Source organism: Spermophilus citellus (genome assembly GCF_964194105.1).
Source record: "Spermophilus citellus genome assembly, chromosome: 9".
Taxonomy (NCBI): domain Eukaryota; kingdom Metazoa; phylum Chordata; class Mammalia; order Rodentia; family Sciuridae; genus Spermophilus; species Spermophilus citellus.
In genome coordinates, this window is record NC_138191.1 from 112,631,886 (window position 1) to 112,658,820 (window position 26,935).

General features: G+C 45.8%; 1 protein-coding gene across 1 annotated transcript in view; it reads left to right on the forward strand.

Annotated features, from left to right (window-relative positions):
* The first annotated feature begins 6,030 nt into the window (after positions 1 to 6,030).
* STK40 (serine/threonine kinase 40) overlaps positions 6,031 to 26,935 on the forward strand; it is a 43,181-nt gene continuing 22,276 nt past the window's right edge. The window contains exon 1 of the mRNA XM_081307546.1: positions 6,031 to 6,237. The gene's annotated coding sequence lies outside the window, so the exon portion shown is untranslated. The remainder of the gene's footprint in view (positions 6,238 to 26,935) is intronic.

Consider the following 26,935-nt stretch of genomic DNA (forward strand, 5'->3'; position numbering starts at 1 on the left):
AGGTGATTCTAATACAAGGGAAAGATTGAGAACTGTAGGAGGAGAGTACGTCAGTGTGGTCAAGTGAAAGTGGCATTTCTATTCAGATACTATTGAAAAGGCTATTAATATCATTGCTCTTTCCTGAAGTAGAGAGGTTGGATATTCAGGACCTGAACCTTGGGTGTGGAAATTCAACCACAGCAAATCAATCCTGATTCTGAATCATCCAGTCCTTAGGATTAAAACCCAAGTCTCCTGTGCTCATTCCAAACCTGCCACAGGCAGACGAGCATTTCAGTGAAAGTGGCTCTGTCCCTTGGAACCAGAGAGTTTGTGTTCATCAGATAGTCACAGCATGGCTGCCATGTGCCAAGGCCGCCTCCTCAGTACATGTTGCCAAATAAGATCCTGGACCTGAATGAAGAACTTATGATCTCGTGGGAATGTGGTCAGCAAAAAACAAGATGAAATCCTGCTTGAGAACTGCTGTGCCCTAGCTCTGGTAAGGCAGGGCAACTGACCTCAAGGCACTCACATTACCTGAGATTTTAGAGGAATGCTGTTGGACACTGGTAGCCCAAAGTCAACTGCATTCATATTCTAGCTCAGTCTAAGTGTTATCGTGGACCCCCTCATCAGAAACAGCTGGGATGTGTGTAGGAAATGCATTTTCCTGGCTCCCTCTGACCCCAGACTTGAACTAGAATTTGCATTATTAACACCCATGGCGATCCTTCTACATAGTGTGTTTATTTCACTGTCTCAAGGTCCTAGAAGCCTCTTAAACTAAGCCCTTGGATTTCAGGAGAGAACATAGGTTCCCACCTTTCTGAGTTTCCAGTCCCTTGTGACAGCCAGAGTTAAGGAGACTGACACCACATGGTGACTGCTGGCAAAAGAAATGATGGGGCAGGTCCAACAGGGAGGTCCTCAGTGTGGAAATGTCCATGGATCTTCAAAAAGTGGGGAGACACGATGAACAGGCAGGGAGCCCCCACAGCAGCCTCCACAGAACTTGCCCATGTGTCTACAAATGTTTCCAAACTTGAAAAGGGCTCATCCTGAGAGTTTGGCCTAGGAATGGAGGCAAGGTCTAGCTCTGAGACTTTAATAGTATGCTGGGGGTGTCTATGCCTCAGCAGGGCTAGCCAGGGAAGCTGTAGGACTCATGTCCTTCCTGGACAAGACCATGGAATATAAATGGGAAGGAGCACACAAGCCCCGCAGAAACACATTTGCAAAGCCTCAGGTAAGAGCGCAGCTGAGTCTGAAGGCCCCAAAGGTATGGGTCTTTATGACAGGTCCTGGATGGATGGGAAAGACTGCCAGGGTCCCAGGTAGAACTGAGGAAATTCAGTGCCCACCCACCTATGGAAGGCCAGGAAGTCTCTGACTGCCACCAGTCAGCCATTCCATAGAGCATATGCCCCAGGCACAGTGGTGACAGCTGAGGGAACATCAGGAGGAACAAGGGTCTTGTCCTCAGGTGGCTGACATTCAAGTGGGCAGACACATGATATACCAACAAAGTAAAAATGTGTACAGATTCTGGGAAGGAAATAAACAGGTCCCTTTGTGAAAGATGAGCAGAGGTGGTTTTATTTTTGAAAGTGTAATCTGAGGCAGTGAAATTTAAACTGAGAAGGAGACTGCTTTTTAAAGAGCTGGGAATAGTAGTGCACCCCTGTAATCCCAGTGACCCAGGAGGCCGAGGCAGGAGGATCACAAGTTTGAGGACAGCCTCAGCAATTTAGCAAGATCTCAGTGACTTAGTGAGACCCTATCTCAAAAAAAAAAAAAAAGGCCTGGGGATGTAGCTCAATGGTAAAGCACTCCTCGGTTCAGACCTTAGTACTCAATAATAAAGAGCTGAGGGAAAGCAAAGGAAACTGCCAATACAAAAGTCCTTCAGTGGGAAGCTGGGGTCTGGGTAGATAAACCCATGTAACAACTGATGGACAGGCTGGGAAGGTAGAGAAATGGGAGGGGTGAGTGGGACAAATGAAACAAGGCCTGGGAGCCAGGAGTACTGCTGGTTATAATTTCTTTCCTTTCTTTTTTCTTTTTCTTTTTTTTTTTTTTTTTTAGGAGGAGTTTCTGGGGATTGAAACCAGGACCACCAGCTGTGCCCCCAGCCCCTGGTGCCAGTTTCTGACATGCAGGAACCAGAACTTGGATTTTCTTTAACTCACTCTGAGTTCCTGTTTCACCCCACTCAGCCAGAGTGGCAGAAACTTAACTGCAGTCAATTCCAAGTTCCCTGCATTTTCCTCTGAATTATGTTTGAATTGAAGGGCCCTTCCTTTCGGGGTGCCAAAGCCTTGAGGGTAGTCTGAAGTGATGGTCATCTAGTCCTCCTTTTCTTTATTCTTTTGTCATCAGCCCTCAGAGGTTACTGCTGAGTCACTCTGCATTTCACCCATACCCCTCTCAGGTGACATTTTTTTTTTCTTTCTTGCTTTTCCCCAGATCATGTGAGGCAGAGTGAATCCTTGGGTCTTAAGTTAGTTGGGCCCAATTTGATCAAATGCAGCACATAGCTCCAGAGTCGCATTTCTCTGGAGGGTTTTGTTACCTCTCTGGAGTCCCACCCTGGAAAATGAGCTTGGCTCTTGCTTTCCTTCAGTCCCTGAGACCTAGCTGACACCCTCTCTGCGGGCAGGGACCCATTTCCCACCCCAGACTCCCAGATCCTTGTCACACAGTTTTCTAAATATGTTTCTGCACAGAAATTCTTTTCATTCCTCCCTGAAGTCTGGCTTTTGGAATTCAGAAGCTAAAAATGGATTCTGCATTCTGTCATATCTTTCATTTCCTGAAGTAACAAATGCAGAGTAACCTGTGTAAAGGAAGGGCCCAGGGATATCATGGAAAATGTACTTCAAGATGTTATTGTCGGGCTGAGGATGTGGCTCAAGCGGTAGCGCACTCGCCTGGCATGCGTGCGGCCCGGGTTCGATCCTCAGCACCACAAACAACCAAAGATGTTGTGTCCGCCGAAAACTAAAAAATAAATAAATAAATAAATTTAAAAAAAAAAAGATGTTATTGTCTCATGGAGTCTGCATGGTGTGCAACTCATCACCATGGCCTTTGCTAAAGCACACGCACATCCAACCTTCCTGCGCCTTCAGCCACTGTGGGGGCCTGGTTGATGTCAGAACCCCCAGGACTTCTAAGTCCTCAAGTAGCACAGCATGCCTTCCCTCTCCTCGCATTCCTGGGGAGAAGAGAAGAGTTCAGGGGTCTCTTATTTGTGGGGTGGTGACTACAGGTCTCTGATGTAGCTAGGTGGGCATGCAGCTTACAGTTCACATTTCCCAGGGACATAGAAGAGATGTAACCTGTCCAGCTCTCAACATGACGAGCTGGGTAGGACCTAAATTGGTCCAGTGAGTTCCAGAGTCTGGCATCCCCACCAGCAGGGGTTCTTTGAGTTCTCATCATTGTTCCCGAAAAAGACCTAGAGAGGGCTAGGGATATAATTCAGGGATAGAGCCGACTCGACTCATAGGTTAACAGGCCCATTTTACATATATGCAAACAGACTCGGAGAGATTAAATGGTCTAATCAAGATGAGCAGCAGAGTGGGGGGTTTGAACTTAAGTCTGCTACCTTCAAATGCCATGATCTTAACTGCAATATTATACATACTATTCAATTTCCCAGCTTTTTTTGTGTGTGTGATGCTAAGGATTGAACTCAGGCCCTCTCATATGCCAGGCAAGCACTCTGCCACTGAGCCACATCCCCAGTCCTTCCCAGCATTTTTTTTTTAATCTTTGTAGTTGTAGATGGATAGCATGTGTTTATTTTATTTGTTTATTTTTATGTGGTGCTAAGGATCGAACCCAGTGCCTCACATGTGGTAGGCAAGCGCCCTATCACTGTGCTACAGCCCCAGCCTTCTTCCTAGCATTCTTGACATCACACTGAAGATGATGTAGGAGATGCTTCTTCTGCCCACTTCAGTGATTGTACCCAGCCACAGTGTTAGAGCCATACCAGGCTTTAGAACTTGGCCCCACACCAAGGCCAAAAATTTGCAGGAAGAATGACTGGAGTTCAAAAGCCCCTGGGGTCAAGTGTCTCCTCCCTCCTTTGGTGACAAGCAGATCTTCCTATACCTTATTAAGCAACCATCTTGTGCTGTTGTGACAGGTGTCACTTTGTTACGGCAGCCAGTGAGCTAGAGTGGGAAAGCCAGCAGGAACATATCACTGTGTATGTGTTCTGGCAATCTCCTCATGTTGGTGTCCTGATGACAGTTTTTCATTTCCTCTGGCTGGCACCTTTAGTTTCTATTCATTGCCTCCTCTCCTCCCCTCTTTCTCTTCCTCCTTCTCCTCTTTGTTAAAAATCCTATATTTTAAATCAGCTGAGAGTCTCCTGGGGATGGGGATGGTGGTATCAGTGCCAAGTGATTCATCTAGCCAATAATCAGAGCTCTGGAAAATCCAAAACTCATTCTTGTCAGAGTCAAGGCTTCCGGAATCCCTAGGCTTTCCCTTTATCAGAGAAAGAAGTGTGGTGGGCTGGGGTTTGATTTCTCTGTACCTATCTTTTGGTCGTCTACCTCATGGAGGCTCTGCCACTGAGATGAGTGTGAGCACTCCCTGGGTCCTGTAAGAAACTATTTCCATAAATCACTCAGTCCTCACAGTGATCCTGTAAAGTGTTATCCCTATTTGGACAGTGGGAAGGTAAGGGAACTTGCATCTAGTTACCCAATTTGTAAGTGACAAAGAAGGGATTCAGATCCTAATCTTTTGGAATCCACCAGACTTGATTCAAATCATACCCCTGCGATTTTTAGCTGTGCATCTTTGGACAGGTTATTGCTCTTTTCTGAGTTCTAGCTTCCTCATCCTCATTAGATGCCTAATGCTGATGTCTCTAAAGTGCTTAACACAATATGGGGCACAACATGGGAGCTGCTCTAATTAGTATTGCTATTCATCCTGATCAGCAGCTCAGTGGACACCAGACATTCAGAGAAATAAAAGAAAGGGCATAATCAGAGGCAGTCAGACCTCACTCAGACCAGCCCTCATGTTCCAGGCAGGCATTGCCTGTGTGATGACAAAGGCACATACACATAAGTGCTTGGCCACACACCCAAGGAAAATCCAGCAGTGCACACAGGCTTGGCCACGTGCGCCTACATGTAGATTCAGGGTGGCCCAGAGAACAAATGGAAAGACAGCTAAACAATCACAAGCATCAAGCACCCTGCTCACTTCTCTGAGACAAAGGAGTGGGGCTATATCTGCTGCTGTTGCTGCCCCTGAGCCCTTCTAGCTGCTTCTGCTTGCCAGGGGAGGGAAGCCAGGCTCTCAAAGGGCTCCGGTGAGTCACCAGCCTGATGCAATCCCTTTAAAGGGCTCATCTGCTAGTGCAAGAAGCTGATTCATGGAGGGCGTGGTTGCTGGAGGAGGAGGAGGAGAAAGGGATTGAAACTATATCAGGAGGGGCTGAAACTGTAGCGGAAGGGAGTGAGGTTAAATGACTGGAATCGTTAATAGGAACTCTTCACTGTAAACCTTCCTGGTCTGACCATCCTCAAGGTTTCTAAGGGCAAATGAATTGTGAGCATTGCGACAGGAATGCCTGTCTTTCATTGAGCCTAACTGCAGCGCTTTCCACAGAGTTGCAGAAGTCGAGAAATGGAGATCAAAGAAGGATCGCCTTTCTCTGATAAATACACAACAATTGACCGATCTTCCAACTGCCGGAGACTTCAACCCCAGCAGCACTAGTGTAGGGCCTTCGAGATTCTGTGGAGTCTAGGTGGGGCGGTGCCTCAGTCCCAGCCTCACCGCACACTTAGATTGTGGTTAAATACCGCCCCTTGGGGTCTCAGCCTCCAATGGTCTCACAATCTTCGGCCCAGACCCCATCCTGAGCCAATCGTCAGTCCGATTCTGGACTCTTACGTGAAGGCTTCCGCCCAATGTCAAGATGGCGCAGAAGCCCAGGGCGCGGGGCCGACGACGCAGGCAAGGGGGTGGGGCGGGCTGCGGCGCGGGCCGGGGAGGGGCGGTGCGTCACTTCCGTTGTCAGGTGGCGGCGCCGCAGCCATGGAGGGAGGCGGCGGCGGCGGCGGCGGCGGCTGCTCGCGCGGCTGTGCTGGGAGGCGGCGGTGAGCGGCTCCCACGCCCCCGGCCCGGCCCTGGCCCTCCGGGACGGAGCGCCGAGCAGCCCCGGCTCCGGGCTGCGGACTATGGGCGAGCAGCGCTGACTACCTGGGGAAGGTGAGGCCGGGGGTCTAGAACTGGGAGCCGGGAGGGGGGTGCGTGTTGGCCCGGCGGGCCTCGGCGGCTTTGGCGGTGGGACCCGAGTGACAGCTTGAAATCATCCGGGCGCGACAGAAATGGCAACAGCGAATGCCTCCTCCTCCGCTGGGGGGTCTGCTCTTCCCCGGCGGCGGGGGCGGCGACCTCCGGGAGCCTCAGTCTCCGCCGCAACCTTGGGAAGTGGGCACAGCCAGCCCTGCCCAGAGTCACTCAGCCACTGAGTGAAGTGTTGAGCGTTTTAACCCAGTCAGGTTTTCCCAGAGAGACGCCCTCGGCCTCTCCACGTTTCCCTCCTGATCCCAAGAGTGACTTGAAAGTTAGAGGACTAGTCCCCAGGGAGGACCAGCCGGGCTTCCTCCTGGAACCCTCACCCTTTGGCACCGGTATCATCGCTGCTGGGGAATTTTCGGATCCTGGGCGGCGTTCAGGTGCTAGTCACAGGTACCTGCTTGCCAGGTCCACGTTTGGCTGGTCTTCCCCAAGGGGAGAGCTTGCTGTGGTCAGTGTTTCACCTGCCGTGCAGGTCAGGCCCGCCCTTTTCCACGCCACTTGACCCCACCTTCCAACCAGTAGATAGGGGCATTCATTTTTCTGAAGGCGTTCTCTGCCCAACCCCACTCCCCAGGTTTGTTTCCCTTTTGTTGGCGGAAGGAAGAGATGACAGCCGCCTTCTGTAGCAGAATAGACTTTGCTCTGTTTCCTCACTGGAGGAAACCGGTTGGCTTTGCTTGGTTTTGAGAAACCCATTGGGGGAAGAGGGTAGTCATGCTGGGCTGGGCGCCTTTCCCACTTGCCTGAGTAGTTTTGCATTAGATAAGGAAGAGCAGAATATGTAATTGTAGGCCCCAGAGAATCCCTACTTGTAAACAGTGCTTGTGAGCTCCTTCAGCCCTCTTTCATGACCTCCCTCTGCCTGTTGTTAATGGATTAGATCTAGACAGTCTAAAGGTAGTGGCCATTCATTCATTCCTCACAGAACAACAGGGTTCTTGCCTGAAGAGGCAAGTGTTGTATAATACAGTGGTTGAGAGTGGGCTTTGGAGCAGGTGTTACAGCGCTGGCCTGTAATTCTAGCAGCTGTGAGGACTCAGGCAGGAGGATGGCAAATTCAAAGCCAGCCTCAGCACATTAGCAAGACCCTGTCTCAAAATAAAAAATAAAATTGGCTAGGTATGTGACTCAGTGGCTACCAAATAAAAATTGAAAAGCAGACTGGGGATGTGGCTCAAAGAAGTTGGCTTTGGAACCACGCTTCCTGAGTTCAAATTCTGGTAGCTTTCTAGCTCTTTGATCTTGGGCACTTTGCTTAACCTCTTTGTGCCTTCATTGCTCTCATCTGTAAAACAGGGGTGATAGTATAGAGTTATCAGGAAGAGTTAAACATTAACACATGTAAAACACCTAGAACCATGTCTGCCACACTAAGTAGAATTCAAGGTGTTAGTTGTTTCTATTTCAAGGAGCTCACAGTATAGATAAAGAAGACTGACCTGTAAAAAAAAAAAAAAATAGTTGAAAGGTGATCTAAAAAAGCTAATAGTAGCAGGAGCAGAGTGCTGTGGGAGCCCAGCAGAGAAAGGTTAGCTCAGCCTGGGGTGTGGGACAAGAGGTGACGAATACCATGGGAGGGCCTGGCAGAAGTGACTGTGGAGCCAAGACCAGAGGAGAGGAGGGGAAAACTTAGCCAGGTGAGAATGAAGAGGAAGGTGTTGTTCTGAGAAAGAAAGAGAGATTCATAGTTTATTCCAGGAACCTCTGATTGTTCAATATAGTGTAGAAATTGGCATAGTACAAGGTAAAGCAATATAGGTTGACTAGAGGATACCACTTTATGCCCAGGTTACTGGGGAGCCCGTGAACAGCTTTTAAGTGGAGGAGTAACATGATTTGATCCGTATTTTAAATAGATGTCCCTGGGATCCTTTTACAGGAAAAAAAGAAAGAGGAGAGGACTGATAGGCTGGAGCCCTCTTCAGAGACCACTGTGGGCTACTGAGGGAGGAGTGTTGGTACTATGGTAGGGGTCTCTGCTGAGAAAGCAGAGATAAGTAGGTACTCCCTGCATGGGCCTGGGCTTCTCTGTCTGGTACAGAAGTGCCAGCCTGCCACATGTGCCCTTCTCTTCCTGGGATTGCAGATCACTTAAACAGCTGGGTAGGTGAGGCTGACCTCTCAGATAGCTGGTTGTAAAGGATATATTTGCTCATGTGTGCCTTTAATTTGACCTTTGAGGAAGGCAGTAGATTGTAGTGGTTTATTTGGTTCTGGGTTCTACACTAGGGGTAACATTTTCTCCATGCCCAGCTTTCTCATCTGTAAAATAGGAACAATATGAGTACTTCCCTAGCGGGACAGTTGTAAGGATTAAGTAAGATGGTGCAGGTTGAATACTTGGTACTCATCAAATAGATGGTTGGTAAGTGTTAGCTTTTACTGCAGGCTGCTGGAAAGAACTTCTAGGAATTAGTTGAAGCAGTTCATGGTGACTAGAAATGTTTCCCAGTGAGCTGTCAGAACTGTCCTGAGGGATCACAAGATCACAGAATTTTATTATATTCTTTCTGAAAAGAAAATCTATGGGGAGTTTACCCAGTCTGTATGGGAGCGGTGCAGATGATTCAGCTTGGCTTTTTAAAAGAACCATTTTTTAAAATAGAAGTAGGGACTGCAGAGGGGGGGAAAACAAAACAGCATTTTAAAGTACACATAGGAGAAAATGTATTTAGAATTTTTCTGTGAGTCCCTACTAGTGACCCTTGTCTGGAACCTAAATTGGCATAATCAGGAAGCATCAATCACTTTGATGAGTCTGGTGACTCAAAATACAGAACCCCAATTGCATACACGTGAGCTGCCAAGTATGGCTGGTGTGTGCTGGGTACTAAGAGGAGGAGGAGGAGAAGTAAGACCCTGCCTTGGAGGAGTTGTATTCCAGCAGGGACAGGTGGGCACCTAACCCATAGACATTGCACAGAGCTTGGTGAATCTGCTAGAAGTCTGTGCAGCATGTAGCGTGAACTAAGTAAATGGATGAAGAGATTGAAAACTTCAGAGAGTACTTAGAACTTGAACTGGATCTTGAGGAGTAAATAGAATTTTCTGGGAGTCCATGAAGCACTCAGAGGGGGAGCAGTGTGGCACAGGTGCAACTATGTGGTATTTTAGGAGCCACAGGGGTTATAGGCAAGCTGTAGAGGTAGGCAGGCACCATGCTAAGATGCTTGAACTTTGTATTCTGTTAGTGATGGATGTCTGAAGTGGAGGAAATACAGTATTAGACCTGTGTCTTCCAAAGAGCCCTCTGGCTGTGGGATGAGGATGGACTGGAGTCCCAGTTGGAGCTGGGCAAGGTGGCTCACACCTGTAATCCCAGAAACTTGGCAGGCTGAGGCAGGAGGATCTCAAGTTCAAAATCAGCCTCAGCAATTAGCCAGGTACTTAGCAACTCAGTGAGACCCTGTCTCTAAGTAAAATATAAAAAAGGGCTGGGGATGTGGCTCAGTGGTTAAGCACCCTGGGTTCAATCCCCATACCCCCCACCAAAAAAAAAAATTAGGAATTAGTTGAAGGCTGGAGGCTGTTGGTAGTTATCAGAGCAAAGGCTAATGGGGGCTTGGATCAGAGAGGATGGGGATGGGGAGGAGGGCAGAGATCAGAAATGCTTGAGGGGAAATCCACTGGTCTTTAGGAGTATTTGGAAGTGATGGTTTTGGGTGACAGTGAATGATAGTGCAGTGATCTGGTGGCTCAGGGAGAAAATAATAGCCAGTGGAATCTGCAGCTCCATTCAGTAAGCCCTGAGCTTACCCCCAAGGGGAGTATCAATTGCAAAGTCCTATGGAACCCTGTTGAGCTTTGGGGCAGGTGTGCTGCTTTTGTCTGGGTCAGCACCTAAAGAAGGGCAGCTTCCCTTTGCCTTTTTTCTGTCCAGGTTTGACCAGAGAGTGAACTTAATCAAATTTCAGAAACTCCAATACAGTCAGCCCTTCCGTCTGAGGATTGCCACCCTGATTCAGCAAGCTATAGCAGATGAGGGATCTGAACAGCAGCAGACCCTCAGAGGAGAGAGACCTTTGTCAGCGCCCCCTGTAGATGCTATTTGGAAAGAGACCTTGAGATTGGATTCACTGCCTGATGCTGGGTTATCAAATTGAATCCTGTTTCTCAGAACTCAGAACCATCAGGGATGTAAAAGGAAGCTGCCTCTTGTCCCTCTGGGTTCTGAGGGAGCTGGGAACTGTCCCTGAATCCAGTGAGGCTATGGAGAGTGGAACAAGCCTGTTGGAATTTGGGAGTTTTTCACAGGTTTTGTCCTTGGGTTATGGTGTTAAATGAACAGAAAAGTCACCTGAAATAAGAGCATTTTTTTCTCCACCTGCTCAGATGATACTGTATCCTTGAAAGTGATTCTAGGCCCATAGCTGCCTCTACATAACACCAGGTTCTGTAATGAAGAGCCAGGATGGGGAAAGTTGGTCTTTCTTGCTTTGACTTACTGTCTTAGAAATGGTTCCATTCTGGCACATGCATGTACGTGTCTGGGTCATTTGGGGCCATATTTTGTCCCATCTTGAGTGTAGTTTATTCAGCAAACTCTCTGTTGATGATAAACATAGGTTATTTTCTGTCTTTGGCTCCCCAAAGTTGATGTAACTTTCTTCATACATATGAATTTATCTTTAGATATCTTTAGATATCTACATGATGCATTTCTAGAAGAGGGGTTGCTGCCCCAATTAGAATCTCTCTCGATTTTTTTAAAAAGAATTTCTAGGCTGTCCATTTATAAGCTGGAGCACCCTTACTCCCCCAGCAAGTATATCTACTCCCGGGTTGAATAGATGGGCAAGAGCCCAGTGGTGTTGGAGTGGTCATTGGAATAGGAATTGGCAAGAGCAGGACTTTTCTATGTTTGGAGCAAAGCTGATATGAGGTATGTTAAGGGGACAGCAGTACTTCTAGGGATAAGCTCTGTTCAGCCCCTTGTAGATCTTGAGATTAGCATAGCCCAACATTCCATGGGGCTTTCGACTCCATTGCTGATATCTGCCATTTCTGGAGAGGAAGAGACCTGCTACTTTTGCAGCAAATATGTTGCTTCAGGCTTCAATGGGTTTAGGGTGTCTCGGTATTTGCATCTAAAGAAACCGGAAGCAAAACAGCAAAAAAGAAGGATCCCCACAACCATCAGATCCCTTGTTGAGTCCTCTGCAGTACTGTATTGACTCTGAGGAAGGAGGGCTTATCTGTGCTTTATAGAACAGCACAACTAGACTGAAGGGTTAAGTAGCCTGTCTATCATTACAGAGCTAGTGAGGACAGAGCCGGGACTTCCAGCCACATATGTGCGTCTCTGGAACCTGTGCCATTTCCTTCCTCCATCCTGACTAGACTGTGGCCCCAGGGAGGTGAGTCCACATAGACTCTTGGATTCATAGAACTATGAAGCTTGAAAGGACCTTGACAAAGTTCAGCCAGTCCCTTCTTTGCCGGAAGAATGGAACTCCCACTGCCTACAGACAAGTTCTTCCCCCTCCTGTCCTATGGGTAGTGGGTAAAAAGACTTTAAATCTAGTTTATGTAGCAGTTAAGGGTATAGGCAGACCTGGCTTCAGAATCCAGCTGTGCCACCTGCTAGTAGAGTGAACTTGAACAAATCATTCTAACCCCCGTTTCTGCTTCTATAAAATAGGCATAACAGGGCTGGAATTGTGGCTTGGGCTGGAGTTGTGGCTCGGCGGTAGAGCGTTGCCTAGTACGTGCGGGGCCCTGGGTTCAATTCTCAGCACCACATAAAAAATAAATAAAATAAAGGTATTGTGTCCAACTACAACTAAAATAAGTAAATAAATATTTTTTTAAAAATAGGCATAACAATCCCCGTATCCACTATAGTACTGAGGATTAAACACAGGGTGTTTTGTCTGTAGCCTGTTTAGCCTAGCACCACTATGTAGTCAGGACCCTGGCCCCAGCTATGATGGGGCCCAGGAGATGTCATTGCTGGAAGATCTGTAAGTATCACCAAAGGAGCCTCCTGAGCCAGCTGTCAGCCCTTCTGCATGCCAGGTAGCAATCAGGAAGTTCCTCATAGAAATGTTTGCAAGCTGCCTAGGAGAGTTGAAGCTGTCCAGGAATGTTGACCTTGACCTTTCCATCCTCAATCTCCTGCATGGTACACATACATCTGGGGCACTTAACTTACCCTTGTTGCTATGCCATATCCTCTCAAGTTGCCTTCTGTGAAGCCCAGCCATCCTTGGTTCCATTACTGTGCTTAATAATTCTAATGAGTTCAGAAAATCTTTAGTTTCTCAAAAATTATTATTATTAAATTATTGCTATAGTAGTCTATGGTAAAATAGTCAAATAATACCAAAGAATATAAAATAAAACTCCCCCCTCTTCATGGGCCCCTAGTTCCATTGCCTGGAGGTATCCACTATTAAATTTCTTCTAGAAGTCTCCTTCACATATTTTTTTAATCTGCTTTTTCGCTGCTGTGACTAAAAGACTTGATAACAACAGTTAGAGGAGAAAAAGTTTATCAGTTTCAGAGGTCTCAGTCCATAGATAGCTGGCTGCATTTCTTGGGGCAGGAGGTGAGACTGAACATCATGGAGGAAGAACATGAAGGAGGGAAGTGGCTCAAGACAAGATGACCAAAGCAGAGAAGAACTCCACTCACTGGATACAAAATATAAACCCCAAAGCCACGCCCCCAAGCCTACCTCCTCCAGCTGCACCCTACCTGCCTTTAGTTACCATTCAGTTAATCCCCTCAGAGGATTAATACATTGATTGGGTTAAAGCTCTCACAACCCAATCATTTCACCTGTGAATGTTCTTGCATTATCTCACACGTGAGCTTTTGGTGGGTAACACATCCAAACCATAACAATATTCAAGGATATAGGGGTTTTTGTTTTAGTGTGTGTGGTACTAGAGGTAGAACCCAGGGCCTCATACATGCTAGATAAGTACTCCTTTTATTTGAAGACAGAGTCTTGCTAAATTGTCCAGGGCTAGTCTTGAGCTTGTAATCCTCCTTCCTCAGCCTCCTGAGTACCTGGGATCACAGAAATGTGCCACTGTGCCCAGTTTTAATATTTTAACAAAAGTAGGATCATATTATACATATAGTACTGCAGTTGCTTTTTGGGGATAACTTTATTATAGACATCTTTCTTAGGAGGTATGGACCTAAGACTACATAGCATCCCATTATTAGAGGAACATAGGTTTCCAGGTCAGTCTTGGTGGGTGGATGTGTGGGTGTTTTTAATTTTTTTTGGTTTTGTTTTTTGCTACTATGCATGGTTCCATAGGGACCCTGGTTGAGCTCATTCTTTTTTTTTTTTTTTTTGATATATTTTTAGTTTTCAATGGACCTTTATTTTATTTATTTATATGTGGTGCTAAGAATCAAACCCAAGGCCTTACACATGCTAGGCAAGTGCTCTACCACTGAGCTACAACCCCAGCCCAAGCCCATTTATTTTTATAAACTTACTTGAGTATATCCCAGATCTGGAATTGCTGGACCTAGGCATGTGTATTTTCTTCTTTTTCATTGTTGGCTATAGTTTCATTACATCTTCTGTGCAGTTTCTGGGCCTGAAATAGAGAAGCCCCCTCTGAAGACATACATTGGATAATAAATGTGCTCTCGCTAGTGTGTGTGGGATGTCTCATGGCCCTCAACATCAACCCTGTCTGACCTCTCAGTGGCTCAGAGCAGGTGGGGCTCTTACATGGGCCCACCCACGTGAATGGCCAGCTGAGGGGCACTTTGATGGTGGGGCCTGCTGCCTGCCTCTATAATCATACCAGGCAGCTTCTTGCCCTTCTGAGCAACCACAGGCAGCAGCATTCCATAAAACTTCAAAAAGCAAACTGTATTGTTCACTGTCAAAGTTGTGAAATTTAATTTAAGGTTTTTATAGAGGCAGTTAAGGAAAGGCAGTTTGTTGGCCCCACTCCAAATTCTCTTTTTCACAGGACAGTTGTAGTGATTTTTGCTGTTGAAAACAGTGTAAAGAGAGAATTGTATGCACCTGGATCAGCCTTGGCTTTCCTGGGTGACTCTGGAAGTCTGTGATAGAAGGAAGAGATAACATTTATCTAGTACCTCCTATATGCTGGTTTCTGGCAGTCCTTGGAGGTACCCTCCTCAGGGGCAGTGGTGTTCTTCTCTAAGTGAGGAGGCTTTTAGCAGAGAAGCATGTGTCCAGGCCATACAGTGGACAGAGAGGTGACTCTCAGGCTTAACCAGTCCATCTTTGGTCTCTTGCTGCTTTCTCCTACCTGATTTGGGCTGTCATGAGTAGCAAGACTTGAACTCCTCATGGGATCCTATGGAGGCCTTGTACCTGGGCTGAGTCACCACATAAAGCAATGACTGATATTTTGAGCTGAGGAGCCCCTGAGTCACATGCTCATGCCAGGATTTCCCTTGTTGCAATCTTCTAGCCCAAGGAAGCGGGAGCAGGTTGGCATGACACAGGAGAGACTTGCTTTGCTATTGCTGCACATGACAGAAGGCCCCTGCAGAGTCAAAGACCACCACAACTTTTTTCCAAGCCACTGTGCTTGGCTGCTTCCCCAGGCTGCTTCTCTAGATGGGGAATCCCAGACCAGCACAGCCCAAGAAAGAGCTATTAAGTCTGTCCCTTCCTCCTCTAACACCCACACATAGTGACAGATATTTGTTGTCACATCAGCTGCTTCCGGAGATAGGGAGGAGGGGTGAGCTGGTGGCAGGGCTGGTAGCATTGCCCTGGATCCTGTTTTGGTGGCTATTAAGTGACTGCTAGTAAAGTCCTTTGCCCCCAGGAGGAGCCAGCCTGTCAGCATCCCCAGGGACTGTTTTGTTTTCCTTTTTTTTTTTTTTTTTTTTTTTTTAATATTTTTTAGTTATAGACGGATGCATTGTCTTTATTTTGTTTATTTTTATGTGGTGCCGAGGATCGAACCCAGGGCCTCACGTGTGCGAGGCAAGTGGTCTGCCACTGAGCCACAACCCCAGCCCCTAGGGACTGTTTTCTTATTTGGCTGATCTTTTCCCCAGAAGAACCTGCAGAGAGATCTTCTGTCCACCTCTGTGTGCACAGCCCCAATGCTTTTCTTTAAGAATTCTTCTGGCATTCTCTGAGCAAGGGACCTTTAGCTTCCAAACCCTCCTTGTACCCTTCACAGAGGCCACAATGGAGCCCAGTGGGGACTTCCTCAAGTCACTGGAGTGAAGAGGGGTATGAGAATGATTACACAGTCTCCTGGTGTGGGGCTAATCTATGAATCCTGTCTCCTGGAGGAGACTCTGAGCTGGTTCCCCAAGCTGCAGACATAGGGCTTTTCAGCCCCTTGTGGTCCCCTGCCCTGCTGTACTCAGCACACTGGAATTATTCTGAGAAAAAGCAGCCATAGAGGACAGGTCTGGTGTGGATGTGCTGGGAAGAGCAGGCTGGGCACAGGGCCCTCTTTGTGAGCACCCCTCCTACTTCCCACTGGCTGAGTCACTTCCTCTCTGGCTGCTGCAGGTACTCTCCCACAAGCCTGGGAGCAAAGCAGCTTCAGGGGCTGGGATTTACCCTGTGTACCCAGAAAACTCTTGAGTAGAAGCCCTGGTTCACTTGTAACCCCCCAGGCAGTAAAGCCCAGTGTTTAGAGAATTATGTGATATATATTCTTGACAAATTGGAGCTATGCATATCCTGAATTTTGAAAATGAACCAAATCATTACTCTGGGAACAGTGAAGATGACAGTACATGCACCAATCTATGTTATCAGGGAATCCTGGTTGAAGTCAGAGGATTGCTAATCCTCCTCTCCCTCCACCTCCCCATCCCCCCAGCATCTATCCTGAGCACAAAGCAAATGGCTTCCAGTGGTTCCTTCAAGCTACCAGGGAGAGGATTCAGGCCTCCTTCAGCAATGGCTATCATTACTGAATGACATTGCCCTGTAACAGTGTCTCCTTCCAGCCAGGCTAGCAGGAGTAGAAGAGAACAGGCCTCAGGGAACCTCCTTGTTTCCAGGCTTTGCTTTTTCAGTAATAAAGGGGGAAAAGTTGTGAGAATTAAAGAGAGAATAGTGCAATGGCACACGCCTGTAATCCCAGATATTTGGGAGGCTGGAGCAAAAGGATCACAAAATTGAGGCCAGCCTATCTCAAAATAAAAAGGACTAGGATGCCAGGTGTGGTGGTGTGCACCTGTAATCCCAGTGACTTGGAAGGCTAAGGTAGGAGGATAGTGAGTTCAAAGCCAGGCTCAGCAACTTAGCAAGGCCCTAAACAACATAGTGAGACCTTGTCTTAAAATTAAAAAAAATAAAAGGGGCTTGTGTTGTGGCACAGTGGTTAAGGACCCCGGGGTTCAATCCCCAGTACCAGAAAAGAAGAAAAAAGGGGGGGAACCAGGATGTGGCTCGGTGGTGAAGTGCTTGCATATAGCAGGTGCAAGACCGTGGGTTCCATTCCCTGCACCATGCAAAAAAAAAAATCTAGGAAACCCCAGGAATGCTTTGTGGCAAATAGAAGGTACCCCTAAAATGGAAGTTAAAAGGCTAGGTGCCTGGAAAGATTTGCCACAAGGGAGGTCTCCTCAAGTGATAAAAACTGAGACTTGAACCCAGTATATGACCTCTTGATTTACCTTGCTTTTCCCAACTGGCGCTTGGATAAGTGGTTCATGGTTTGAAGCCCTCAGATCTGTGAATTATGAATTTTGCTTGGTTTCTTGGGTTGAGTGTGGATAGAGAATGGGTCTGTAGGGAAGTCCTTGATCCAGGTAGATGCATCTACATGTGAGCATTGAGGTGCAGTGAGGGTGGCTTACAGAGTGCTTGGGTCAGAACAGGTGGGGGTTGGCTGTGGGGAGGCCGGCTTGGTAACGCAACCTTTGACCTAGCCCTTTGACCAGAGAGGCTCTACAGTTCCTCCTCCAGAATGTCATGGCCCTTCCCTTCCCCACTCACCTGCAGTTTTCCGGCTTGGCAGCCCTCAGTTTCCAGAAGTGCAGTTTGTTTACAGTAGGTCTGGAGGGTGCTGCCCTCTCTGGGGTTGACATTCCTAGAATTATGCAGGCTTAGGTGGAATGGGAATAGTGGTGAAAGCAGCGTGGTCATGTAAATAGAATATGAGACTCAGTGATGGAAAACCTGTGTTCATGTTGTCTCAGCTTTCAGTAGCTAGCCAGGTGACTTTAAGTAGGTCTCAGTATCTCTAAACCTCAATTTTTTTCCCCTAGAAATGTTTGTATGTTTGGTGAGGGTGTCCATTATTATTAAATATTTGTGAGTGCTTTGAAAACTATAAAAACATGTACAAAAATTAGATAGTTAATGTGGGCCTCCCACATGGACTCATGAGTCTGAAATTCACCATCCAGGGAGACTCACTGGGAATTGATGAGGGAACTGGCAGCCCTCCAGCGTGGAAGGTGGTTTGTAAAGCACGGGTCCATGGGTTATCTTAGTTGGATCACATATTCAGATTCACCTTGCTCACCTCTAATCTTCTCCTGTCATTCCAGATATAATGAGAGTGGTAGGAGTTTTTTACACCAACAGAAGGACCTTCACACCACAAACCTAGAGTTGCCTAGAAGACCTGTTGCTGGTGTGAGTGGTAGGCTAGGCTCTCACATTCGCACATCTTTCTGTAGGAAGGCAGATCTTTGTGCTGGTTGCAAAAGGGGTGTTCTTATATCAGGGGGTGGTCTGTCTCTTCTTGGGTGAGGAGTTCTGCACAAACTACGTGTGTCATGAACAGGTTTGGTTCTTCTGTGGGGGTGGCTCTCCAGCAGAAATCACTGTTTAAGCATTGGTGATCAGCCCATTTAGACCCTGTCCTGCCCCATGCATTTCTGACATGGGACTTTTCCTCATTAAACTACCCAACACTAATGCAACCCTTGTCTGTAGCTGTGATGCCCTGTCTCTTGCCATTAGCTGGCAGACATTGGCTAGCTCAGGGTATCAGATGTACTTTCTCTGGTCCTACTCAAGCCTCTGGTGTCAAGGAGGGCAGAACCATATTTTATATCTCCTTATCCAGCTGTTCCTATCCAGTAGAGGCTTTAGTGCCTTCTAGATGCATAATGGACAGTCCCTCAGTCTTCTCTTTAAGCAGTTTATTATACACTGAGAAAGTAGAGACAAATTGAACTTCAGCCTTCAGAAGCCCACCACCTGGGATGGAGGATCACAAATAAACCAATGGTTACAGCCCAGTAGGAGAGGACAGTGGTGCTGTGGTTCTCTGGGAATTAGAGGAATAGCAGCTGGCTCTGGCAAGCAGCCTTCTTTGAAGATCTGCTGCAGAAGGTGACAGTTCAGTGAGGATTGGAAGGAAGAGCCAGCCAGAGAGAAGGGCAGGGCAGGGGTGTCCATGGCATACTTAGGGACTCATGAGTCATTTGTTGTGGCTGCGTACAGTGTACATACATGAGCAGTGATGCAGGGAATGTAGCCTGGGTCTGACAGGTTCACTGAGGAGTTTACGTTTTTTTCCTGAAAATCATGGAAGCCCTTGCAGGACCTCCATGGCAGACAGACATACTACAGCCTGTTGAAATCTGTCCAGCTAAAATGGAGTGGTTCCTGTGTCCTTCCTGATTAGCCTAAAGGAGAGCAGCGCCCCACTGTCCCACACCTGGTGCAGAGAAACCCTTTGAGGATGTGAACACAAAGACACCTCAAGGTGGTGAACCTGGAGATTGCATGGAACCCTCACTTTTTTCCCATTCCTTCATGCTAAAAGACTAAAACTCCAGTTCATGCCAGCCTGGATCTTCCTACCTAGTATGAGGTTCCAGATTTTGCCACTATAGCTGTGCATCCAAGGGTAGACTCCCTCCCCCTTTTGGGGGGGTACTTTTATTTTTTATTCTGAGACAGGGTCACCCTAAGTTGCCAAGGTTAGCCTCAAATTTGTCATCCTCCTGCCTCAGTCTTTCCAGTCACTAGAATTACAGGTATTCACCACCATGCCCAGCAGGCAGGCCCTTTGCACCTGTATATTGGGTTTGGAGAATTATTCTAGTAGGTTGGACTTTCTCTTCTGCCTCTGAGTGCCTGAGAGTAAATTCCAGACATCATGACCTTCACCTCTAAATACTACAGCATATATTACAAGGACAATCTAAGAACAAGGAATTCTATGTAACCACAACACAATATTCAAATTCAGGAAATGTAACTGATACAACACTATTATCTGATATTAGATAATATTAATGTATATTCAGATTTTACCAGTTGCTTAATCATATCCTTTATAATTTTTTTTTTCTAGGATTACCCCCGTGCCTTTACTTGGTATATGTCTTCAGTCTCCTTTAAGGTGGAATAGTGTCTTAGATTTTCTCTGACTATCTGACATTGATGTTTTTGGAACATATAGGCCCATTTTGATAAATATACCTCAATTTATTTGTCTCATCATTAGATTCAGTTTGTATTATTTTTTGGGGGAGGGAATAGCATAAGTAATAGATGGATCTGTTCAGCACATCATATCAGTAAGCCCATGATGTCATTTTTCCATTATTGGTAATATTGATTTTGACCAGTTCCTTCAGTTTACAGCTTGCTTTTTTCATTTGTGGTGTCTTTAAACTCAGTGAATTTCACAAATTTTTCAATCATATGGGTTCAATTGTTTTGACAAATGCACACAGTTAGAAGCTATGTCTTTAAAGAATAAAAGTTTTCAAGGCCTGGGGTTTGTGGCTCAGTGGTAGAGTGCTTGCCTAGAACATCTGAGGCACTGGGTTCAATCCTCAGCACCCACATAAAAATTAAAAAAAAGATATTGTGTCCAATTATAATTAAAAAATACATATTTTAAAAGATAATAAGTAAATAAAATAAGGTTAAAAAAAAAGAATAAAAGTTTTCCAGGTGCCAAAAGTAGTTTGAGTGGAGGTGCAGGATCCCTGCCTTTGGTAGATCATGTCAGAGGTAAAGACTAGAAGACAGAAGGCTGCATAGCTTAGGAAAACTTCCTTTTTATTGATTGATTGATTTTTGTTGTTGTTTTGGTACTGGGGGCACTCAACCACTAAGCCACATCCCCAGCCCTTTTTATATATATTTATATTAGCTGGCTTTTAATTCGTAATTCTCCTGCCTCAGTCTCCTGAGCTGCTGGGATTACAGGCGTGGACCACCATGTCCAGCTTATTGATTGATTTTTTTTTCACAACCAGGAAACCTAGGGATGGGGATTGGGACTACTGACAGGGACAATCTGAATATTGAAGCTGTTGGCTTAGTGTTACCTTGCAATAGTCCTTTGCCTTCTAGCAGGCTTTGACAGCTGCTGACAAAACATTGCTCCCAGCTGTTCTTGTCCACACACATGCAAATACACGTTCACACAGTGAGGAATTCACTGGGATGGGACCATAGTTCTTTATGGGGACTGTCCTTGGACTCTTCCTACATTGTTTTGGCTTACAAGGACCTCTCAGTCTCTCCAGAAACCAAGGTTGCTAAAAGGATGCTAGAATGAGGTTAAGAGTAGTCCTCTGTACATATGTAGGCCCCACTGCTGCCTGTCATGTTTGCTGAGGGAAGGGGATTTGCTCTGTTCTGTGCCTGTGTGGGGACCGTGCTTTTGGTCCACTTCTAGGTAAGTGGTTGGACCCTCCACACGCTGGCCAGCCTTCAGTTGCCTTACAGTGGTTGAAGCTGAGGACAGACTAAGCTGGGTAGGACAATGACTATTTCCTTAGTTTAGTACCATCTTTCTTTGCAGTCCACCTCTCTTTGAAGATAATATCCATGAAGCCAAACAATGCTTTGTGTCAATGTGTTACCTGGCTACCCCACCCAACTCTGCTGTACCCTGGCACACTGTACCACCAGACTCTGGGCATCTGTAGCCTTAGAACCTTTCTATGTCTCTACAGCCTGCCTGGGAAAGCCAGGCTCACATTGCCCATCTACTTTAGATGACCTTAGCCCCAAATTGATAGCTAAAACTAGGCTTCCCCTAATCACACATGCTATGGTAACTGTCTCAGAATTGAGACCTTCTCATGATGAGACCCACACCCACTCCTCAGGCTTGGAAAAGCACACAGAAGCCCTTGCTTTCAGACTGAGAAGTATAGCTATAGCCTAAAGAAGGCAGAGCTGCCAGTCTGGGTTCTCTTTCGGTGCCCTCTCCTGACAACTCCCCTCCCCCCACCCACCATTGTTGCCTCACTGGTCTTCCTGTTAAGTTTAGGTTCTAAGGAGATTGATGCTGACATGTGAAGATAGAACAGGGAAGAGTTGACCTGTTCAAAGCTCTAGATACTTTACTTCTAAGCCAAGACACGGAGCAATGAATGCAGGAAACAGCAGGCACCTGAGCTAGGCTGGGCAGGACCCTTCACTCAAACAGGAGGAGCAGCTATCTCTGGAGGGGCCAGGGCCCTAAGTTCTTGAGACCAGAGTATCCAGAGCTGAATCATCACACTGTGTAGCCAAGATCCTTGCAAGCAGGCCTCCCCATGGGAGCATCTGTGAACCACTTGCAGGTGTGTCTCTGAAGGGACACTTATTAGGATGATTTGAGGGTGGGGAACATCTTTCCTGTGTATCAGTGGGTGCAGGGGCAGGAAAGTGTGTCCCCAAGAGCTTCATCTTTGCTCTCTTAACTAGTGAGCCCTGCCCCCACATCTTCCAATCTACTGAGCTTGCCTCTCCACCATGCTTGCTTTGCTTCCGTCAACTCTGGGTATTACGAAAGGGTATTCAGGAAGGGAGGCAGCCTGGCTACCTCTTCCCCGCCAGCACCTTCTCTCTCTCCCTGCCCATCTGTTCCCATCCTTCTGTCTGCCTGTGTCTTGGAGCAGTTCCCGTGCCATTTGCTTGAGTTGAATCCTGAGTGGGGTAGGTGGGGTCGGTCTGAGCTCACTCATTGTCTGGGCTGCAGCTCTTCCTGGCAAACTGTCGTCTAGACCATGCGTAGGATGTAAGAAGCTTCTACACAGATGTGATGCAGCTCTCCAGTGCTCTCCAGGGAACTACGAAGAAGAAGAGGCTCAGCACCCCAGGGAAGATGGAGGATGGAATCAGAATATGTGATACCATTTATTTATTACCAGGGCAGCTTAGGACAAGCACAGGACTGTTAACCCTGGAAATAACTCTCACAACCATGGTGCACCTGCTGAAGTGCAGTGCTTTTATTTATATATATAAACCCATATTTATAAATATATATATGATACATGTAGATATATATACACACACATATAAATACATGCATATGTATATGAGTGTTTTTTCTTTATAGAACTTTTTGAGGTTCGGAATTTTTCTAGTGGTGCAGAGAGACATTAAGCATACAAACATACAAATAAATACATAATTACAAAATGTGGGAAGTGCTATGAAGGAAATGACAGAGTACTATGAGACTAACTGGGATCAGGCTTCCTTGAGGAAGTGATAGTTGCTTAGGAGTTAGCTACACAAAGAGTGGGAATGCTGGGCCAGATGCAAGACCGCCCAGCTTTATAAGATGTTTCTAGAAGCAGTTTCATTCTTCCCTGTTTTTTAGGTCACATTCGGACCTAACTGGCTTCTACTCATCTGGGGACTGCTGAGCCCACTGAGTTAACAACTCTTCAGAATGAAGCGGTAGCTCTGCTCCCCAGTGGCCAGCTCAGAGAACAAATCAGAGCTGATGGGAAGGAAGCCTGGTAGCTTAAGCCAACAGTGCATGGGGTCATCTCTCCTGCTTTCCAGATCACTGCATGTCATTAGTCTTCTGGGGTTTGGATCAAGGGCCAGAACAGCAGCATGTGAGGATTTGTCCCACATCTTGAATACCTATCTGTTCTCAGGATAGGGGAGGTCTTTCAGGAATATCAGTAAAAACAAACTAAATGAAAAGACAAAAATATTTACATAAAATTTAACCTTTTTATATACAGAATAAGTTTAAAGATGAAGGAAAAACTGCATTCTGTGTCAGTTATAGCCTTAATATATAAAGGACTCCTAAAAACAATAACACTCATAAACATATAGCAGTAAAAAAATGAAGAAAGAATATGAATGAAACCAATGGATTCTATAACATGTACAATCAGAAAAATGAGAAATTAGGGGCTGGGGTTGTGGTTCAGTGGTAGAGTGCTCGTCCTAGCATGTGCGAGGTGCTGGGTTCGATCCTCAGCACCACATAAAAATACATAAAATAAAGGCACTGTGTCCACCTACAACTAAAAACATATTTTTTAAATGAGAAATTATGCTACATTTATACATGATAAAGTGCATAAATGTATTCTGTCATGTGTAACTAATTAGAACAGTAAAATTTTTTAAAAAATATGAAGGAAATTCACAAAAGAAATAATTCATACAGAGGCTGGGGTTGTGGCTCAGTGATAGAGCACTTACCTAGCATGTGTGAGGCCTTGGATTCAATCCTCAGCACCACATAAAAATAAATAGATAGATAGATAGATAGATAAAATAGAGGTATTATGTAAAAAAGAAAAGAATACATACAACTAGTAAGCATGTGAGATAGGTTAATTTCAGAAATTATTAAATGTGAATTTTTTAAATGATAGACTTCTTTTTTTATTATTCATCGTAATAGTCATTTTTAAGAGTAAGAAAATGATCCTGCACAGGTTCTGGGACTCTCCCCAACACAGTTGATGTGAGAAGAAGTTGGCATGACTTTCTTTTTTTTCTTTTCTTTTTTTTGAGGTAAATAATGGGGTACTGAACCCAGGAGCACTTTATCACAGAGCTGCATCCCTAGACTTTTTTACTTTTTGAATTAGGGCCTTGCCAAATCGCTGAGGCTGGAGATTGCAATCCTCTTGCCTCAGCCTCCTGAGTTGCTGGGATTACAGATGTGTGCCACCACACTTGGTAGCACAGCTTTCTTGAGAACAGCCTGGTGTGGTATACATCATCAAATACCTTTAAAAATGTGTACCCATTTGATCCTCAAGTCTCACTTCTTTGAATTTATCCTGAGAGAGTTAAGGATGCAAAATGTATACTTGTATGTGCAGGACTGTTAATAAAAAATAATAATGGAAAGAATATGAATGTCCATATTGGAAGAGGCCAGATAAGTCATAATATATTTATACCAAGAAAACTGTAGCTGTCTCACATGGTACCATAGAAGAATATCTTCTTTGGGGAGTTTTTTACGTTTGGTTTGGTTTTGGTTTTGGTACTGGAAATTGAAGCCAAGAGCACTTTGCCACTGCCACTAAGCTATATCCCAACCCCTTTTTTATTTATATATATATGTAATTTTTATGCTATGAATTGAACTCAGGGGCACTCAACCACTGAGCCATATCCCCAGCCCTATTTTATATTTTATTTTGAGATGGGGTCTCACTGAGTTGCTCCTTGCTTTTGCTGAGGCTAACTTTGAATTGATGATCCTCCTGCCTCAGCCTCCCGGGCCACAGGGATTACAGTAGTAATCCTGGCCAGTTTTTTATTTTAAGATGGGGTCTCACTAAATTGCCCAGGCTGGTCTCACACGTGTGATCTTCCTGTCTCAGCCTTCTAGGTACCTGGGATTACAGGTGTGTACCACTGTGCCTGACTATCAGGGTGGGTTTTGTTTTGTTTTGTTGACGGCTTTATTAGGATATATTTCCCATACTATAAATATCATGCTTATAATAGGTGGGAGAAAAAGAAGCTCACAAAGTGGCATTACAGTTCATGCAAATTGTTGTAATAATGAAAGAGTTTTTTTAATATTAGTATACACACAGGAGAAGTCTGACTGAATGTTAACAGCAATTGCATCTGAGTGGTGAGAGGACACTTCCTTGTTTGTTTGTTTGTTTTCTGCTCATCTGTGTTCTCTAGTGTTTCTACAGGGAACATCAATTATTTTTATGTGAAGAAAGAATTTACGGGAGAATGTTGTTGTTCTGGGCCCTTTGGGAAGGGTGGTGGCTACAACCCTAATGTGGCCATCTGGTTTCTCTCTCTTGGCCCCTGATTACCACTCCCTGCCTCACATTGGAACTACGGCAACACAGACTACTTGGAACTTGTTGCTTTTGTGCCATTTCTTTTTTTTTTTTTTTTTTTTTTTTTTAAAGAGAGAATGAGAGAGAGAGAGGGGGACAGAGAGAGAGAGAATTTTTAATTTTTATTTATTTTTTCTTAGTTCTTGGCGGACACAACATCTTTGTTGGTATGTGGTACTGAGGATCGAACCCGGGCCGCACGCACGCCAGGCGAGCGCGCTACCGCTTGAGCCACATCCCCAGCCCGCTTTTGTGCCATTTCTTATCTCTGGATTTGCTCACCCAGATCCTTCCTTTAGAGGGTCCTTGCCCCTTGCCTGGCACACCCCTAATACCTACTCAGGGAGATGTTGCCTGAGTCCTCGCCACACTGAGCAGCCTGTGAGCCCTGCCTTCCTCGTGTACACTTTTCATTGCTCATCACCTCTGGGCTCTGCTTTCCTGAGACGTCTGACTTTCTGAAAGAAACAACTCTTTCTTTGAAGTTTTTTTTTTTTTTAAATGTTTTTTATTTTTTTTTTTTTTCTAGAGAGAGAGAGAGAAGAGAAAGAATTTTGATATTTTTTTTTTAGTTTTCGGCAGACACAACATCTTTGTTGGTATGTGGTGCTGAGGATCGAACCCGGGCCGCACGCATGCCAGGCGAGCGCGCTACCGCTTGAGCCACATCCCCAGCCCCTTTCTTTGTTGTTTTTAAATCCATGTCGAGAGGTTGTTGTCCAGAAACTAGAATAAAAGGGCTCCTATGGCCCCTTTTATTGAACGCCTGGGGGAGAAGGGGATTATCAGCAAGTCAGTGATCATCGAGCTCCAGTGGTGCTCTTCACCCAACTTTATGTGCACAGTGTATTTTTTTCCCTTTAATTAAAGAGAAAAAAAATTCATTTCTTTATTATTATTTTTTTTAGATATACATGACAGAGCGTATTTTGACATCTTATACATACATGGAGTATAACTTATTCTGATTAGGATCCCATTTTGTGGTTGTACATAATGCGGAGTAATTAAAGAAAAATTTAAAAGTAGGAGAGGGAAGAGGAAGTAGACCCCCTCACCCATTGAAAACTTGGGTGTTCTTTCATTTCAGAGGAGCTCAAATTTTAGGTGGGGAAGTCCTCTGGGTTGTACTCCTCATCCTTCATGGGCACAGGTGTACCCAGCCTCCTGTATAACACGCCATTTCCTAGGGACCATGCCCCAGCACTCCTCAGATATGGGCCAGGTGCTTTAGGGCTGGGTGCAGTTGGATGGGACTGGCTCCCCTCGTGTCTGCCTGTGTTGTGTCTCAGGCTCCTCTTTGGCTTTGTCATCTCTATAAAGCCCAGATTCCTCCTCTGCATTTCACCAACCCCTTTGCATCAGGCTGGTTCCCCAATTATGTGGTTCCTATCTGCTGCCTTAAAGGATACCCTCTGTTAGCACCTAATTAATCCCAAGTGAAGGAACTGTATGTAGTTTTTTGTCACTGGGAACCTCGGATGCTCCTCCAGGTGGGGAGGAGGCAGCAGCAACAGTGGAGGGCCAGCAGTGGTAGTGTATGATCGTCCCTGAATCAGACTCACAGACCAGGTTGGCGTAAGGGAGGCTGCCGACTTATTCATCAAATGAGATCTTTTC